This window comes from Ovis aries, chromosome 26 (genome assembly GCF_016772045.2).
Source record: "Ovis aries strain OAR_USU_Benz2616 breed Rambouillet chromosome 26, ARS-UI_Ramb_v3.0, whole genome shotgun sequence".
Classification (NCBI taxonomy): domain Eukaryota; kingdom Metazoa; phylum Chordata; class Mammalia; order Artiodactyla; family Bovidae; genus Ovis; species Ovis aries.
Window position 1 is genome coordinate 7,121,049 of NC_056079.1, and position 20,058 is coordinate 7,141,106.

General features: G+C 37.9%; 1 long non-coding RNA gene and 1 other non-coding gene across 6 annotated transcripts in view; one reads left to right on the forward strand and one right to left on the reverse strand.

The window, feature by feature from the left end:
• Positions 1–20,058, forward strand: part of LOC121818025 (uncharacterized) — a 74,770-nt gene that overhangs the window by 24,635 nt on the left and 30,077 nt on the right. For 4 of the 5 annotated variants that reach the window (XR_009598697.1, XR_009598698.1, XR_009598700.1 and 1 more), the window contains exon 3: positions 6,855–6,927. The exons of the other annotated variant lie outside the window; for it this stretch is intronic. This is a non-coding gene — a long non-coding RNA (uncharacterized LOC121818025). The remainder of the gene's footprint in view (positions 1–6,854; positions 6,928–20,058) is intronic. 5 annotated transcript variants of the gene reach the window in all.
• Positions 15,580–15,686, reverse strand: LOC114111091 (U6 spliceosomal RNA). Its single transcript, XR_003587220.1, has one exon. It is a non-coding gene; the product is annotated as a U6 spliceosomal RNA (small nuclear RNA).

Below are 20,058 nucleotides of genomic sequence, written 5' to 3' on the forward strand. Positions count from 1 at the left end.
TCTTGCTCATCTACGCAGGCTGGAGAATATTTATCATAGGCATTTGTCATGCTGGGTTCAGTCCCAGCTCTTCTGTTTCACAGCTCTGTGATCTTGAGCAAGCTACTTTACTTCTCTAATCCTCATTTCCTGAATCTGGAAAGCACGTTTGAGAAACAGAACATGCCTCACGGACTGTTATGAAGATTTAAAGAGACAAAAGTGTGTGGTGCCCTTGATACAGTGATGATTGCCGAGAAATCGGGCCATGTATATTTTACTGCTGGTGATGTGCGGGTTCTGACTCTGGACTATCTTTTGATTGCATTCCCTTTTTATACGTCTGCTGTCACTGCCTTTGTTTATTTTCTTTTCTCAAGGGGATTATTGCATCTGACTAGCCTCCTTGTTTATAGCTTCTCACCCTTTAAATCCATCATTCATACTGTCACAAGCTTTTACTAAAGCCCAGACCTATTCATACCACACTGAGCTGCTTCAATGCTCCAGTGGCTCCCTGTGGTCTGCAGGATAACATTCAGGCCCTAGTATGGCATCCAGGCTCTCAGTAATCTGCTTACAACATGCTTTCCTCATCGCACACTTCGGGCTGCAGCCACACTGGACTCCACTGTTCCTGAGTGCATTTTCATAAGCCTGTGACTTTTTTACCAAAAAAAAAGAAGAAAAAAAAAAAAGATCCTGCAGCCCCAGCCTGAAATTCTCTGTCCCGATCACTCTTCAGATATGACCTCACATTCCTTTCCTTTCTGTTCTGTTAGCAGATTTCCCTCTTATAGTCCTCCCCATTTTTAACCTCATCACAGTGGTCTGGGTGTTCATTTCTGCAACAGCATTGTAAGCTCCTCCAGAGCAGGGACCCTATCCATTTCTTTGGACAGGGTCCCAACAGTGAGCTCAACGTGGCAGACGATTAGAAAACACTAACGTGAACGAATTTGTAAGTCTAGTAAACATTCTTAGTTAGGATTTCATGCCTGTGAATTCTGCTCCTTTGCCAGACTGGTTTGTTTGTGTTTTGATCACTGCTTGCCTCTCCATTCTTTCGGTGGTCCTGAGGGACACACGTGGCCTGTGCCATGCTAGTCTGACCACGAAGCGCAGAGGGGAAGTGGAAGGCGGCATGTTCACAGCGGCATAAGTGAGGTGTTAAAAATTAAATCTGAGATATAACTGCTAGTTATAATAAGTAAACAGATTAATAGAGGATTTTAAAAATTAAAATAGCGAGAATAGTAGCGACAAGAATCCAGATGGAAGGTGTTTCCTGGAATTACTATCTAGTCTCGCACACCCTGAGAACCATCAGTTCTAATTTTACTTAGAAACAGGTACAGTTAAAAGAAATGCTGCTTTATTTTGTACCACATAATTGACAGATACCTTTACAGTGTTCATGCAGTTTTATTTCACAGTCTCATTTATTTCTTGTTTTTTTTTGAAGTTCCAGGCCAAATATGAGCCCTGTGGAGTGAATGAACAAAAGCATTTTCTGTCTCTATTAAAACCTTGACTATAGGCTGTTCCACAGTGAATACACCTCAGTTTCTTAAACAAGGAGCCAATATGCCCTGAACCACTTTTAGAGAAAATTAAGGAAGGCACCTACCTCGGTGTCATGTAGTGGAACCATTCCGAGCCCCCAAATGCCTGCTAATACAGTCTTTTTATTTTCAAAATAAATGAAAGCTCCATTCACTGGCTGAAACACAATTTATTTAAGCTTCTGCCTTTAAACATTGATCACCCCACACAATTCCTCTTGTGATTCTACTGTCCTAATTGTAAGACCTAACTTCCAACATAAATGCTGGTAAATATTTTTTTTGTCTCTCTTTTAAGTAAAATATTGGTTACTTCCTAAATATAAAATCCATATTTGCTATAAAAAATAAGAAAATACAAAAAAGAGAAGAAATTTGTTTTACCCTCCAAATATAGCTACTCTTTGTATTGTAATATTTTAGATATTTTCTTATATGTTTTGCATTTTATATAGTTGTGATCTGCTAGATAGAGTCTTATAGAGTTATGTCCTTATTCTGTCATTTAACATTTAACACATTTCCCACATTAATAAAACTATCTGTATATAAAATTTAATAGCCATATGAATATATCATCATTTATTAACCATTCTCTTATTAATAAGTACTTGAGTGTGTTTTATGGTTTTAGTCTTTATAAATAAAGATGCTCTGAATAGTTTGTATCATAAAATTTTTCTTCATGGTTAGAATAGACAGAAAATCAACTATCTTTGAAGCCTACAGTTCTTCCCATTTCATAGAAACAGAAACCCAGTTCCTATGGGAAATATATTACATTATCTTATTGAAATCAGTGTCAGCCATGCAATTAGATGTGTGGACATGATCTTCAGAATACTGCCTCTTTCCTGGAAACTGTGATTGGCTCAGGGAAAGGCATATGATGCAGGCAAGGATAATCAGAGATTCTTAAAGGACTTCTTGGGTTGGGCTTTTACTCAGGCTACTAACCTGGTAGGCAGCTTTGCTTGTTGTTGGGAGGAAATCTGCCTGGATGATGATTAAACCATGAATTAAACCATTTAAACCATGTATAGAACATTTCAACCCAGAGCAGCAGAATGCATATTTTTTCCTCAAGTGCACTTACACCTTTCTTAAGGATGGTTAGATCAAAAAACAAGTCTTAACAAATTTTAAGTTGCAACCATATCAAGTATCTTCTCTAACCACAGTGGGATGAATTTAGAAGTTAACAGAAAAGGAAAACTTGAAAAGTCACACGTATGTGTAAATTATACAACACTCTTGAACAACCAATGGCTCAAAGAAGAATTGAAAAGGAAAACTAGAACACATCTTGAGACAAATGACAACACGACATACCAAAAGTGGGATGCAACAGAAGCAGTACTGAAAGGAAAGTTTATACCACTAAACACCTACATTAGGAAAAGAAAAATTATCTCAAATAAGTGACCTAGTGATACACATCAAGGAACTAAAAGATGAAGAGCAAACTAAACCCAAACTTAGTTGAGGGAAGAAAATAATAAAGATTAGAGAAGAAATGAATGAAACATAGGATAGAAAAAAGGAAAAAAAATCAGTGAAACTAGAAGTTAATTTTTTAAAAGAAGATAAAATTGACAAAACTTTAAGGTTGTCAAAACTTCTAAAAGATAAACAAAATTGACCAACCAAGAAAATAAACAAAGGACTTAAATAAATAAAATCAGAAAAGGAGACAACAATTCTAACCACACAAATACAGAGGATTATGAGACTACTGTGAACAACTATATGACAACAAATTGAATAATCTAGAAAAATGAATAAATTCCTGGAAAAAATAAAAGTTACCAAGATTGAATGATGAAGAAAGAGAATGTTTGAAAAGAACTAAAATTAGTAAGGAGATTGAATCAGTAATCAAAAAATTCCCAACAAAGAAAAGCTCAGGAGCAGGCAGCATCACTGGTGAATTCCACCATTTAAAGAATTAATGCTGATTCTTCTTAAATTCTTCCCCAAACCTGAGGAGTGAGGAACACTTCCATACATATTTATGAGGCAAGAATTGCCATGATACCAAAGACAGAAAAAGCCATTACAAGAAAACGATAAGCCAGTACCCCTGATAGATATAGATACAAAAAATCTTCACCAACATCCCAGTGAGTCAAATCAAACTCACAGCACATTAAAAGGATCAGATACCATGGCCAAGTGGGATTTGTCCCTGGGATGCAAGGATGGTTCAATGTGCAAAAATCAGTCACTGTGACATTTTACCACAGAGGATAAAATTACATGATCATCTCAACAGATGCAGAAGAAGCACTTATAAAATTCAACTCCTTTTGTGATTAAAAAACACTGAATAAACTAGGAATAGAGTGAAATTTCCTCAACATAATAAAGACAATTTGGAATGCCCGCAGCTAACATACATAATATTGAAAAACTGAAAACTTTTCCTATGGTGTCAGGAATGAACTAAGGATGCTCCTCCTCACAACTTCTATTCATCATACTGGAAATTCTAGCCAGAGCATTAAGCAAGACCAAAAAAAAAAAAAAAAAAGAAATGCATTCAAATAGGGAAGGAAGAAGTAAAATTATCAGTTTGCAGATGACTTATTAAGTCTTAAGGTTCCACAAAAAGTTAATAATGAACTCATATAAGATTCAAGATATAAAATCAACATACAAAAATAAGTTGCATTTCTATATACTAACAGTAAAGAGGGCTTCCATGGTGGCTCAGAATTTAAAGCGTCTTCCTGCAATGCGAGAGACCTGGGTTCGATCCCTGGGTCGGGAAGTTCCCCTGGAGAAGGAAATGGCAACCCACTCCAGTGTTCTTGCCTGGAGAATCCCAAGGATGGAAGAGCCTGGTAGGCTACAGTTCACAGGGTTGCAAAGAGTCGGACATGACTGAGTGACTTCACTTTCAAACTTTTCAATAGTAAACAACCTGAAAAGGAAATTAATAAAATAATCCCATTTACAGTAATATAAAAAGAAATAAAATACTTAGGAATAGGGCTTCCCTGATGGCTCAGTCAGTAGAGTCTGCCTGCAATTGGGAGGCCCAGGTTTGATTCCTGGGTCAGGAAGTTCCCCTGGAGAAGGAAATTGCAACCCACTCCAGTGTTCTTGCCTGGCTGGCTATGGACCATGGGGTCACAAGGAGTCAGACATGACTGAGCAAGTAATATTTAACACTTAGAAATAAACTTAACCAAGGAGGCAAAACACTTTATACACTAGAAACTATAAGATACTAAGGAAAGAAATTAAAGAAGATACAAACAAATAGAAAGGCATCCCATGTTCATAGTTTGGAAGACTTAATATTGTTAAAATGTCTCTACTATCTAAAGCCACCTATAGATTCAGTGCAGTTCTTATCAAAATTCCAATGGTGCTTTTTATAGAAGTAGAAAATGTAATCTTAAAATTCATATGAACGACAAAGGAACCTGAATAGACAAAGCAATCTTGAGAAAGAACAAAGCAGCTGTCCTCATGCTTCTGATTTCAGGACATATTACAAAGCTAGATCAAGAAACTGTCTTCCAAAGTCTTATATCAAATTGTATTTCCATAACATTTATTAAGGGAGTCCCTTTTACTGCATCCTTGTCAAAACAGAATATTCTCAATTTTAAGTGTTGTTTATATTTTATTGTCAAGAAATGATTTACCTGTTTATTTCTATTTCTTCTATTGCCTATAAGTTTACTAATGCCTTTCTTCATATAGAATTGGTTGTGTTTAAAATTTTTAAACATTGCTTCTCTGGCATATGAATAGCTCACTATTGTTCTGTTTGTCAGTGGAGGGTATGAGTTAAAGTGGAATAATGTGGGTGGTAAAGAAGCAATTAATTATGAAAAATTTTATCATTTTAAACCTGCATGTCAGTAAGTTAAAAAATTCAGAAACTCAGTCATTAGAATTCTTCCTTGCTAATTTCTTTTCCTTTCTACCAAGAGATTAAGTAAACATTCTTGGAAACATGTATGTTTCCAGCATGTATTTGAAGTCTGTGGTCGATTCCCTTAAGTTTTCAGGAAGAGCAAAACTGTATAGAACTGATCCATTGTAGAAGCATCTTTCTAAGAAGGCTGGAAGGTACTAACAGTTCCATGAGATGAGATGAGATGAGATGAAGTCGCTCAAGTCGTGCCCGACTCTATGCGACCCCGTGGACTGTAGCCTACCAGGCTCCTCCGACCATGGGATTCTCCAGGCAAGAATACTGGAGTGGGTTGCCGTTTCCTTCTCCAGGGGATCTTCCTAACCTAGGGATTGAACCCAGGGATCGAACCCGGGTCTCCCGCATTGGAGGCAGACGCTTTAACCTCTGAATCACCAGGGAAGCCCCAACAGTTCCATAAGCCCTGAGATTCTGTTATCTATATTCCCAGTTGTCCTGTCCTTCAGAGGAGAGGCTTATGGTATAAAATTTGCCATAGCAACTTCAGTGATTCCCATGTATTTTGATAGGGACTATCAAACCTCTTACGTGTCTTGGTCAATAGACATTTCAGGTGTCCAGTCTAGTGCTTTACGCAGAATCAGTGCTCAATAACAATTTGTTAAATACCAACAAATGGATATTAAGAAATGAATATCAGTAGTGTTAGGATGGTGAGAGATTCTTCCTAACCCATATCACTTTTCAGTAATTAGGAAAATTACTTAGAAACTTTTGCCAAGACATTAGCAAGTACTTTTCTAGGATTCAGAATTTTAGAGCTGCAAGGAACCTCAGAAAATATCCAGTCCAACTCCTTTATTTACGCAGACTAATATACACTTTTTAAAAGCAGAGACCAGATTGGAGGCCAGCTTTCTCATTTTAATCAAGGTGCCTTTCCTTTGAAGGAAAACTACTCTGCATACATACAGTCATCAAATTTGGAGTCTGATCCCTGGAAGAGATATGATAATTCATCTAATTTTTTTCACATGTCAGGATAGTGATTAAGCTTATAAATGAGTAAATATATTTTGTTTGTAGCTTTTCCCTTTGAATTTTAATGTGAATTTTATTTTGGTATTAGTGGCCTGAAATTTCCTTTGGCTAGAATTTCATAATAAAGATTGCTGATTGCACATCAGAAACAATGAGAGCAACAAGACAGTGGAATGGCACATTTAAAGTAGTAAAAACAAAATAAGACTGTCGGTGAAAATTTCATATGGATGGGTGAAAGTGAAAGTTGCGTCTGACTCTCTGCAACACAATGAACTGTATTCTCCAGGCCAGAATACTGGAGTGGGTAGCCTTTCCCTTCTCCAAGGGATATTCCCAACCCAGGGATTAAACCCTGTTCTCTCACATTGCAGATGGATTCTTTACCAGCTGAGCTATCAGGGAAGCCCATTCTTCAAAATAAGGATGAAATGAAACTACTTTCAGGTAGGAAAAACAGAAGAGATAAAAGTAAAACAACAAAAACAGAAAAATTAAAGTTTCCCATGGAGTTCTTAATAACATATTTTCATCACTAATAGAGCCCCCTGAATAAGAATATGATACTTTAACAGTTTTTAAAAGTCATTTTCCTTTACTTTGTGTTCTTATTAGAGATACTAATTTCTTCAGGGTTACTGAATACTCAACATTAAAAAGTGCTACAAGGGTTATGAAGAGGAACAGTTAAAAAATTGTTCTTTTATGAAATTTATAGGCAGATAAGCATTTACTTAAAGTACCATGATACAATGTAGGAGTTAACAGGGACGCCAAGACACCAGATAAAACGCTGGGAATATATGGAAATAAAAGGGAATACTTTAGAGTGGGAGAATGAAAGATAATTTTTGAAAAAGGCTCTGAACTAGCCAAATTTGTTAATTATCCCTTTTCTCTTGTACACAATTTCTCATTTTCTGTGGCTTCCTTCAAGATTTTCTTTTTCCTTGCTTTCAACAACGTGACTATGTGCATAGGTGCATAGGTGCATAGGAAGATGTGCATCGGTAGAGTTCTCTGACATTTTCTTTGTTGTTCAGTCACTAAGTCGTGTCCGACTATTTGTAACCCCATGGATCGCAGCATTCCAGGCTTCCCTCTCCTTCACTGTCCCCTGGAGTTGGCTCAAACTCATGTCCATTGAGTTGGTGATCTCATCCAACCATTTCGTTCTCTCTCACCTCTTTCTCTTTTTGTCCTCAGTCTTTCCCAGCATCAGGGCCTTTTTCAATGAGTCACATCAGGTGGTCAAAGTATTGGAGTTTCAGGTCAGCAACAGTCCTTACTATTTGTAATTTATTGAGTCTTTTTCTGTTTGTAAGTCAGTGTTTTTCTCAAATTTGAAAATTCTTGTGCATTATTTTTCAAATATAATTTTCTTTCCCAGTCTCATTCTCTTCTCTTTTTAGGACTCCAGTTAGACATAAATTAGACTAGTATGGATTTTTTTCCCATACATACCTGAGGGTTTGTTTTTCTTCACCATTTTATCTTTCTGTTGCTGAAATCAAATTTACTGACTTTTTAAAGCCTATGAGTAAATTTTTAAATGTCTACTTTTGTTCTTTTCCATCCTAGCATTTCTTTCTTTTTTTTTTTTTACAGTTTCCATTTTCTTTCTGCTGAAATTCTCTACCATTTCACTTATTAAGATTAAATTTGTCTTTTTAAGATAAATATGTATTATTGCTTCAAGTTTTTTCTCTTCCATCTCAGATTTGGTTTCTATCAATTACCCTTTTTCTTCACTACAGATGAAAATTTTTTGTTTCTTTGAATGTATTTTGATTATTTAAATGAAATACCGGACTTTTCGATTAATACATTGTAGAGACTATATGTTTTTGATTTTTTTCTGAAATATATCCATTCTTACTTCCCCCAAATATTATTATAAACAAAAAAGGCAGAAAAAATGGTACAGATTATATGATTCCATTCTATAATATTCTAGAATAGACAAAACTACAGAGGCAAATCCAGATAGTGGTTGCCTGGGACAGAGAATGAAGTGAATTGATTGCAAGGGGGCATGAGGGAAACTATGTTGTTGATGAAAATGTTTTGTATTTTGAATGGGGTAGTAATTATATGATTACTTGTTAAAAGTCATCAACCCAAACATCTTATAACGTGTGAGCTTTCTTGTATATAATTTATAGCTCAGTAAAGTGTTTAAAATATAAAAAATATTTAAACATTGTTAAACACTAAAATGATGTGTTACAGATTTGTGTTGAATTTATAAAATGTGTTGTATATTGAAATGCTTGAGATGAAAAGAATTTGAGAGGAGTTTTGTTTTACTCACTTTGGTATACCTCTAATCCTAGCATGTTGTTCACTGAAAGTTACTGCTCAGTACATTATTTTAAAATTCATGTCTACTTCCATAAAGCCAGTTACCTTGAAATGTTGAATGACCTGGATATTTGAACATATCCTATTCATCTCTAAGTTAAAGACATCAGTTCAGTTCACTTCAGTTGCTCAGTCATGTCCGACTGCAGCACTCCAGGCCTCCCTGTCCATCACCAACTCTCAGAGCTTGCTCAAACTCATGTCTATTGAGTCAGTGATGCCATCCAACCATTTCATCCTCTGTTGTCCCCTTCTCCTCCCTCCCTCAATCTTTCACAGCATCAGGGTCTTTTCCAATGAGTTCTTCACTTTTAGGCGTCCAAAGTATTGGAGTTTCAGCTTCAGCATCAGTCCTTCCAATGAATATTCAGGACTGATTTCCTTTAGGATGGACTGATTGGATCTCCTTGCAGTTGAAGGGACTCTCAAGAGTCTTCTTCAACACCACAGTTTAAAAGCATCAGTTCTTCAGCACTCAGCTTTCTTTATAGTCCAACTCTCACATCCATACATGACTACTGATAAAACCATAGCTTTGACTAGACGGACCTTTGTCAGCAAAGTAATGTCTCTGCTTTTAAGTATGCTGTCTAGGTTGGTCATAGCTTTTCTTCCAAGGAGTAAGTGTCTTTTAATTTCATGGCTGCAATCACCATCTGCAGTGATTTTGGAGCTCAAGAAAATGAAGTCTTTCACTATTTCCATTGTTTCCCCATCCATTTGCCATGAAGTGATGGGACCAGATGCCATGATCTTAGTTTTCTGAATGTTGAGCTTTAAGCCAACTTTTTTACTCTCCTCTTTCACATTCATCAAGAGGTTATTTAGTTCTTCACTTTCTGCTATAAGGGTGATGTCATCTGTGTATCTGAGGTTATTGCTATTTCTCCTGGCAATCTTGATTCCAGCTTGTGCTTCATCCAGCCCAGCATTTCCCATGATGTACTCTGCTAGAGGTTAAATAAGCAGGGTGACAATAGACAGCCTTGACATACTCCTTTTCCTCTTTGGAACCAGTCTGTTGTTCCATGTCCTGTTCTAACTGTTGCTTCCTGACCTGCATACAGGTTTCTCAAGAGGCAGGTCAGGTGGTCTGGTATTCCCATCTCTTTCAGAATTTTCCACAGTTTATCGTGATCCACACAGTCAAAGGCTTTGGCATAGTCAAGAAAGCAGAAATAGATGTTTTTCTGGAACTCTCTTGCTTTTTCAATGATCCAGCGGATGTTGGCAATTTGATCTCTGGTTCCTTTGCCTTTCCTAAATCCAGCTTGAACATCTGGAAGTTCATCTGCATGTACTGTTGAAGCCTGGCTTGGAGAATTTTGAGCATTACTTTGCTGGCATGTGAGATGAGTGCAACTGTGTGGTAATTGGAATATTCTTTGGCATTGCCTTTCTTTGGGATTGGAATGAAAACTGATCTTTAAAGTTACAGGCATAGTTTCCTAAAGGAGAGATCTTTATTTTAATAACTAATGAATCTTTGTTCTTATCAAGTGCTGTGCTGTAACTTACATCATTTGGTGTTTCCAACACCTCAACCTAACCACTTTGATCCACATTCTCCTTAATCCAAGTTCTATTAGGAAATTGGTTCAAAATTGTACCAAGTGAAATATGGATAAAAATAAATCTCTGTCAGAGAGGTATGGTAAACATTAGCAATGCAGGAGACACAGAAGCTGTAGGTTTGATACCTCAGTCAGGAAGATCCCCTGGAGGAGGGCACGGCAACCCACTCTAGCATTCTTGCCTGGAGAATTACATGGACAGAGGAGCCTGGCTGACTACAGTCCATATAGTCAATCAGAGTTGGACATGCCTGAGCGACTGAGCATGCACCCTGCCATAACTGATCTCTGTGGAAAATTACGTTTTATCATGCGTGAATGTCTCCCCTTCCCCCACAGTTTAGTGAGATATTATTGACATATAACATTGTGTAAGTTTCAGATATATAATGTGATGAAAGGAGGAACATATCTGTTACTACACTGTTACCACAGCATTAGTTAAAGCATTAATCCCCTCATATAATTACTTTTTTTTTTTGGTGGTAAGAATATTTATGATCTATTCTCAGCAACTTTTACGTATATAACACAGTGAATGTCTTTTAGAAAGTGGATATATTAATTTCAGCTCAGACAGTTGCTCTCTGAAAATGAGATCAGGGTGAAGAGCAGAAATTTAAGTTTATGTGGGAAAATTTGCTTTGAATTGGGCTGAAGAGATCCATTATAATACAGTGCACTTGGAAACTGTCAGGCTTGTGAGTTGCCAAATGCTCCTTGGAATGAGGAATTGCAGGCAATTTTGAATCTGAGCCATTTGCTGTCACATAAATAGGAAGGCCAACTTCCTTAAAAGATATACATTCTCTTCAACTCGATATCAGAAGATCACTGATAATTTTAAGTGTGATTTTGTACTAAATGTCTGTATCAGAACTCTTTTGTTTTTTCTTAGGAATGCATTCTTGGAGCTCAAGTCCTTGCATATAATTTATCTGGGATAAAAAATGGGATCCCTTTCAGTTTTGATTATAAAGCTCTTTGGGGCTATTTTCCTTCAGTCTAATTTGATTGATTTGCTGCTTTTCATACTAGCTGACAGATATTAATAGAATATTTTTAAAAATATCCTTGAAAAATAAAGGATAAGGTAACTAACTTGTGGAAGATACTTAGTAATGGGGTATTTTTTATAATAAAATTTATTTAACACATTTGGAAAAAATACTTCTAGATATTGTATTAATTATTGTAACTGTGTCCTATGTAAATAATTCTCCATATAGGTCAAATTACTTACCAGATAGTGAAATCCCTGCTATATTCTAACAGACTAGGAATTGATATATAGCTCTGGACATACTAATAAAATAACAGAAGTGAAGTAATAAATCATGACCTGATTAAGGTCCTTCACTCAGCAAATGAGAACTCAGAGCTCAGTAAGATAAATCACTGATTTTCCCATTCTGACTTACCGTCTCTCACTCTCCTCCCACTTTCCCTCCTCTTTCATTTTAAAAATAAAAATAATTGCCAACATTGAGCAACTTTTCTGAAGATCAGTCTGAAGCCAGTGCTTTTATGAACGAACTCCACATTAAACCTTGTGAAATCTTACAAACAAGGACTATACTTTTAAGGTCTTTACCCACTAGAATCCAGTTGATTTTCAAGACAGATCATATGGGCTGGGAATGGGGCATTTGTGGAGTCCCAGCCCTCTGTGGACCAATGTGCTACGTATTTTCACCCAGTCCTAACCTAGACACCTTTGCTTGACTGCAGATAACATTTACACCCTAGGCATCAGAAAATTAAAGGCCACTGGGATTGCATAAATAAATAAATATTGTATAACCATGCATACATGTAGGAATTTAAGTAGTATGTTTCATAGAAAGGCAAGTGAAAGACTTGTATAAATATAAGCTTGTATATAAAATTGTATATAAAACATAAAACTGTATATAAAATATAAAATTGTATATAAATAAAATGAAAGTCTCAATTCAATAGCTGAAAATTATAATTAGACCAGTGATTAAAAATATTATATCTATATCTATATCTATAAAATATGTGTTGATGTATCTCTGTAGTATATAGATATATAAGATTTAGGTATGTCTATAAATATATACATAGATAAATATATAAGAATATATAAATTATAAAATATTATAGATATTTATAAAACTTTTAATCATTGGTCCTACTGCTCTGTAGTGCTTTTCAACTATTGAGTTGTGGCTCTCAATTTCTGAAATATGTATCATTTTTACACTTTGTGTTCAAGGAAATATTTTCAAATCTTTCTCCTTCTTTCATAAGTAGAACATTTTTCCAATGTGTTCACAGTCAAGAAGAATTAAAAATAGATGAAAAGTCTTTTATGTCAACTATTTTTATAGACACTGTTTCTACTGTTTCCCCATTTTATTTTTTTGGGCTCCAAAATCACTGCAGATGGTGACTGCAGCCATGAAATTAAAAGACGCTTACTCCTTGGAAGAAAAGTTATGACCAACCTAGATAGCATATTCAAAAGCAGAGACATTACTTTGCCAGCAAAGGTCCAGCTAGTCAAGGCTATGGTTTTTCCTGTGGTCATGTATGGATGTGAGAGTTGGACTGTGAAGAAGGCAGAGCACCGAAGAATTGATGCTTTTGAACTGTGGTGTTGGAGAAGACTCTTGAGAGTCCCTTGGACTGCAAGGAGATCCAACCAGTCCATTCTGAAGGAGATCAGCCCTGGGATTTCTTTGGAAGGAATGATGCTAAAGCTGAAGCTCCAGTACTTTGGCCACCTCATGCGAAGAGTTGACTCATTGGAAAAGACTCTGATGCTGGGAGGGATTGGGAGCAGGAGGAGAAGGGGACGACCGAGGATGAGATGGCTGGATGGCATCACTGACTCGATGGATGTGAGTCTGAGTGAACTCCGGGAGATAGTGATGGACAGGGAGGCCTGGCATGCTGCGATTCATGGGGTCGCAAAGAGTCAGACACTACTGAGCGACTGAACTGAACTGAACTTTTATAGAATACATATCCTAAATGTTAACATTTTCACCATGAGTTTCCTTTAATGACATCAAAAGGGTAATGAAATATGATAAACATATTTATCATGAAATTACTAACTTTATTTTTTATGCTTCGAGTTGATGAGCACTGATAAATTTATGCCCTACCATGACTGTTCAGCATAGATTCTTGTGAATTCCACTGCTGTTTATAGCATATTTTCCTATTCCACCAATATGTGTGTGTGTGTATATACATATGCTGCTAAGTCGCTTCAGTCGTGTCCGACTCTGTGCGATCCCATAGACGGCAGCCCACCAGGCTCCGCCATCCCTGGGATTCTCCAGGCAAGAACACTGGAGTGGGCTGCCATTTCCTTCTCCAATGCATGAAAGTGAAAAGTGAAAGGGAAGTCGCTCAGTCGTGTCTGACTCTTAGCGACCCCATGGACTGCAGCCTACCAGGCTCCTCCGTCCATGGGATTTTCCAGGCATGAGTACTGGAGTGGGGTGCCATTGCCTTCTCCAGTATATATATATATGACTGAAGCAACTTAGCAGCAGCAGCAGCATATATATATATAAAACATATTCATCTCAGATGTATGTTTTTATTTGCAGTTGTAGGGTGTCAGTGATAAAGAAATGATGGAGTCCACATTGTCCCTGCTGTAGTAAGTCTAATTCTGAAACTAAGAAATGGTAATAGTTTTATCCTTGACAAAATGTAATATGCAAACAGTAATACTTTTCTATTCTGCTGATTTAAATTTCCCACGTTAAAATAGAAAGTTCAGTGTATGTGTGCATTTTAAAACTCTATCAGGATTGTTATTACTCTAAACCAAATGTCTGTGTAGTGTTTGGTGAATGTAAACAGATACAGTATCTTTGATAACCGTGTATCATCTGATTAGTGATTGTGCACAAGGGTAGAGATGTCCATAAACACCTTTTAAATTTTCCTAATCTCCGTTGCCAGAGACAAGGTAGTTTTCTTTTAGGGGGATTCTTGAGAATGCTTTAAACCCCAGCAAATTTTCATCTACTAAATTGCAAGTTTTAAAGTAAAAAAATGGATGGGAGGTTTTGTTTATTTGTTTGTGTTGGTATCTTTGTGATTATTCAAGTAACATTAGAAGCAGATAAGAAGTCCTGGACTTCAGATGAGAACACACTAGATGGTGCTGTTATCCTGACAGCAGTGACGCCCAGGAAGCAATGCAGGTTAGAATAAAGCTAGACTAAAAGAAATAATGTGCAGGCTGCATATTGGATTTTGTCTTGCACCAGGATACACTAATGTAAGATTATATGATTCACTTTCACAGCATTTGTATTTTACTCAGAAATGACTTGCTGAAGTTTTGTCTCAGCACAGCCTTGTGTTAATAAACAGGTGCCTGTGCATGTATGTGAACATACACGTGTGTTCAAGATGGGGCAACTGTTCTGGTTTTACCTAATTTTATCTCCTGGGTCTTTCTTTCTTTTTTCTTTCTTTTTGATTTATCTTTTTATTGAAGGATAGTTGCTTTACAGAATTTTGTTGTTTTCTATCAAACCTCAACATGAATCAGCCATAGGTATACATAGATCCCCTCCCTTCTGAACCTCACTTCCATCTCCCCCCACATCCCAACCCTCTAGGTTGATACAGAGCCCCTGTTTGAGTTTCCTGAGCCATACAGCAAATTCCTGTTGGCCATCTATTTTACATATGGTAATGTAAGTTTCCATGTTACTCTTTCCATACATCTCACCATCTCCTCCCTTCATGTCCATAAATCTATTTTCTATGTCTGTTTCTCCATTGCTGCCCTATAAATAAGTTCTTCAGTACCGTTCTTCTAGATTCCATATATATATGTGTTAGAATATGATATTTATCTTTCTCTTTCTGACTCACTTCACTCTGTATAGTAGGTTCTAGGTTCATCCACCTCATCAGAATTGACTCAAATGTGTTCCTTTTTATGGCTGAGTAATATTCCATTTGTGTATTTGTACCACAACTTCTTTATCCATTCATCCGTCAATGGACATCTAGGTTGCTTCCATGTTCTAGCTATTGTAAATGGTGCTGCAATGAACAATGGGATGTATGTGTCATTTTCAATTTGGTTTCCTCAGAATATATGCCTAGGAGTGGGATTGCTGGGTCATATGGTGGTTTTATTCCTAGTTTTAAAAATATGGAATGCTTGATGAATTTGCATTTCATCCTTGTGCAGGGGCCATGCTAATCTTCTTTGTATCATTCCAATTTTAGAATATGTGCAGCCAAAGTGAGCACCTCCTGGGTCTTTCTTAAAGACACACAAGGTTCCCATCAAATTTCCCTGGACGTGGCTTACATCCTTCCAGCTGCTTGTCTCTCATGTTTTTTTCCCTCCTATGGGGTGACTCCCTCACCTGTTTCTAACAATGTCTTGCTTATTCTACAAGAGCAAGTTCAAATGGTAAGGAAGCTGTTCCTGATTGCTTTTTATTCTTTCTTTACTTTGAATTTCTGTAACTCCTCCTTGTACTTTTCTTATGCATATCATACTCTGCCTTGTGTTATTTGTATACTTGCTGCTGCTGCTGCTGCTAAGTCTCTTCAGTCGTGTCCGACTCTGTGCAATCCCATAGACGGCAGCCCACCAGGCTTCCCTGTCCCTGGGATTCTCCAGGCAGGAACTGGAGTGGGTTGCCATTTCCTTCTCCAATGCAGGAAAGTGAAAAGTGAAAGTGAAGTCACTCAATCGTGTCCGACTCTTAGCGACCCCATGGACTGCAGCCTACCAGGTTCCTCCGTCCATGGGATTCTCCAGACAAGAGTACCGGAGTGGGTTGCCATTGCCTTCTCCGATTTGTATACTTACTACTCTGTAAACTCCTGGAGTGCATGGACAATTTTAATGCAATTTTGTCTCCTTCCTGTTCCTATATCAACTTTTCCATCATCTTCATCTTGGATTTAACTGGTACTCACAAATGTGCATGCAAGGAATGATGAAAAGAATTATGAAATGGATTTTTTTTTGACCATTTAAGAACAATGATTAATTGCCTGGGAAAGAAATGATCCACAATATTAATAATAGCTTTCTTTGTGTATAGCCTAAGTGATATTTACATATTTTCTCATTTTAAAACAATCTATTGGGTTTTTTTTTTTTTTTTTTTTTTTTTGCTGACACACAGAATCACTGACTCAAACAACTAAAACAGTGGGTTTGAAGCCACTGTCTGAGGGGTCTAGGATTCCCAGTTTAGATATTTTGCTTCAACCTAAAAAGCAAAATACATTTGACTTTGAATCTTTTAGTGACTATCTGATCAAGATGGGAATTAAGATATCAGAAATTATCTGAAAATGACACTATTGAGCTTGTCATATAGTAGGATTCAGATGAAAATCTTTGCTGCTCACCAAAAATGACTTATTATATATGTTGAGAAATCCCTTCATCGATTCTCTTCCAACATAGACAATAGGGTGTGAACTTTTTTCAGCTATAAAATGACAGTAATTTATGTACCTCACAGAGGTTTTAAGATGATTTAATGGCATGGCATACACACAGCAGCCTGCTTAGAGCTGGTTTATATTTATTTTCTTCTTTTCGTCAGAGTCAGACAGTCTCTTTTTAGATAATTACACCAAAGTCCAGGCCTCCTGACTTCAAGTTCAGGGCCGCTGCTACCTTATGGATGCTGTTCTGGTTTGCCTTTACATTTGTTGACTGAAAAAAAAAATGTTGTGAGTTAAGTTTTATTTGGGGCAAAGTGAGGACTGCAGCCCAGGAGGCAGCATCTCAGATAGCTCTGAAAGACAGCTCCAAAGCGGCAGTGGAACAAGGTCAATATACAAGGTTTTGGTGAAGGGGGAGTTCAGTACCATGAGGCACTCATTTTACAAAAAGGTTTTTGTTAGTCATGAGGATCTGATGTCACCATGAAGGGGTTTAGTGCTTCTCTAGATATGAGGAGATGCAAGGATTGAGATTGTAAAATCTGTTCCTAAAAAACATCCAACTATCTAAAGACCTGTCCCACCAGATTCCCTGGAGCACAGAGTGCCTCCCTCACCCTGAACTCCCTCAGAGAGTGTTGAAGGGCAACAGCTATAGCAGCAGGGGGTTCAATCTCCATAGAAAGTGAAGTTGCTCAGTGTCTGACTCTTTGCGACCCCATGGACTGTAGCCTACCAGGCTCCTCCATCCACGGGATTCTCCAGGCAAGAGTACTGGAGTGGGTTGCCATTTCCTTCTCCAGGGGATCTTCCCAACCCAGGGATCAAACCTGGGTCTCTCGCATTGGAGGCAGACACTTTACAGTCTGAGCCACCAGGGAAATCCATATCTCCATAGAGGCAGATGGCAGATGCCTTTGTTGTTCACTCATTGGCAATGCCCTTCAGTTCAGTTCAGTTCAGTTCAGTTCAGTCACTTAGTCGTGTCCAACTCTTTGCGACCCCATGAATCACAGCACACCAGGCCTCCCTGTCCATCACCATCTCCCGGAGTTCACTCAGACTCACGTCCATTGAGTCTGTGATGCCATCCAGCCATCTCATCCTCGGTCATCCCCTTCTCCTCCTGCCCCCAATCCCTCCCAGCATCAGAGTCTTTTCCAATGAGTCAACTCTTCTCATGAGGTGGCCAAAGTACTGGAGCTTCAGCTTTAGCATCATTCCTTCCAAAGAAATCCCAGGGTTGATCTCCTTCAGAATGGACTGGTTGGATCTCCTTGCAGTCCAAGGGACTCTCAAGAGTCTTCTCCAACACCACAGTTGAAAAGCATCAATTCTTCAGTGCTCTGCCTTCTTCACAGTCCAACTCTCACATCCATACATGACCACAGGAAAAACCATAGCCTTGACTAGATGGACCTTAGTCGGCAAAATAATGTCCCTGCTTTTGAATATACTGTCTAGTTTGGTCATAACTTTTCTTCCAAGGAGTAAGCATCTTTTAATTTCATGGCTGCAGTCACCATCTGCAGTGATTTTGTAGCCCCCCAAAATAAAGTCTCACACTGTTTCCACTGTTTCCCCATCTATTTCCCATGAAGTGATGGGACCAGATGCCATGATCTTCATTTGCTGAATGTTGAGCTTTAAGCCAACTTTTCGCTCTCCTCTTTGACTTTCATCAAGAGGCTTTTAGCTCCTCTTCACTTTCTGCCATAAGGGTGGTGTTATCTGCATATCTGAGGTTATTGATATTTCTCCTGGCAATCTTGATTCCAGCTTGTGTTTCTTCCAGTCCAGCGTTTCTCATGATGTACTCTGCATATAAATTAAATAAGCAGGGTGACAATATACAGCCTTGACATACTCCTTTTCCTCTTTGGAACCAGTCTGTTGTTCCATGCCCAGTTCTAACTGGTGCTTCCTGACCTGCATACAGATTTCTCAAGAGGCAAGTCAGGTGGTCTGGTATTCCCATCTCTTTCAGAAATTTCTACAGTTTATTGTGATCGACACAGTCAAAGGCTTTGGCATAGTCAATAAAGCAGAAATAGATGTTTTTCTGGAAATCTTGCTTTGTCCATGATCCAGCGGATGTTGGCAATTTGATCTCTGGTTCCTCTGCCTTTTCTAAAACCAGCTTGAACATCAGGGAGTTCATGGGTATTGCTGAAGCCTGGCTTGGAGAATTTTGAGTATTACTTTACTAGCATGTGAGATGCCCTTGGTAAGTGCCAATTTGTAGTTGACACTTTAATTTCTTTTCGGTTATAATAATTTCCTTTTGCATCTGTAAAGGATATAGCATGTCAGGGAAATATAGGTTAAGCTGTAGATTCTGCTCAATATTAGAATTTCCACAATTATAAGTGGTCAGTGTTTTAGACATTTGTTCCTTTCCAATATTTCTAAAGTTTGAAATAAAGTCAAAGCCTGGGTGACTAGAGCATTTGATCTTTCACTCATAACTTGCTTTCTTTTTTGAGATTGTGAATTAAATGACCCCTTTGGCTATACTGGGTTTCCCTGGTGGCTCAGATGGTAAAAAAAAAAAAAAAAAAAAAAAAAAATCCGCCTGTAATGCGAGAGACCTGGGTTTGATCCCTGGGTTGGGAAGATCCCCTGAGGCAGGCATGGCAACCCACTCCAGTATTCTTCACTGGAGAATCCCCATGGGCAGAGGAGCCTGGCAGGCTACAGTACACAGGGTCGCAAAGAGTCAAGGACATGACTGAGTGACGGTATTTGGCTGTATTTGTGTTTCTGGCTTAATCAGTAAGGGCATTCAGAGTGTTAGTTGTCAATAACCCGCCCCTTGACCTCCCTAATGTGTCCTCCAATTATCAGAGCCAGAATTGCAGCACCTCTCTCTTCTCCCCTCCAACCCGCTGTCTTCAAGGGCTTCACAGATTAACAAAGATCTAAACTTCTGAGTCGGTGCTGCGTCTGCCTGCTAAGACCTTGCGTCTTCATTTTAGTAACAGCGATCGTGTGTTCTCCGCATGAGAAGTCTAAAGTCCAGTTTTCACTGGCTGTGTTTTCTCTAACCAACTCATAGTTTCCTCTCTGTGAGAGCTCCTAATCTCATGGTGATTTTTCATATTAGCTTTTTTTTTTTTTTAATGTGAAGCTTCTGGAGATTAGGATCCTTCTGGGCAGGTAGTTCTAGGTTACTGACCCAAAGAACTATAGAAAAATATTTAAAGAA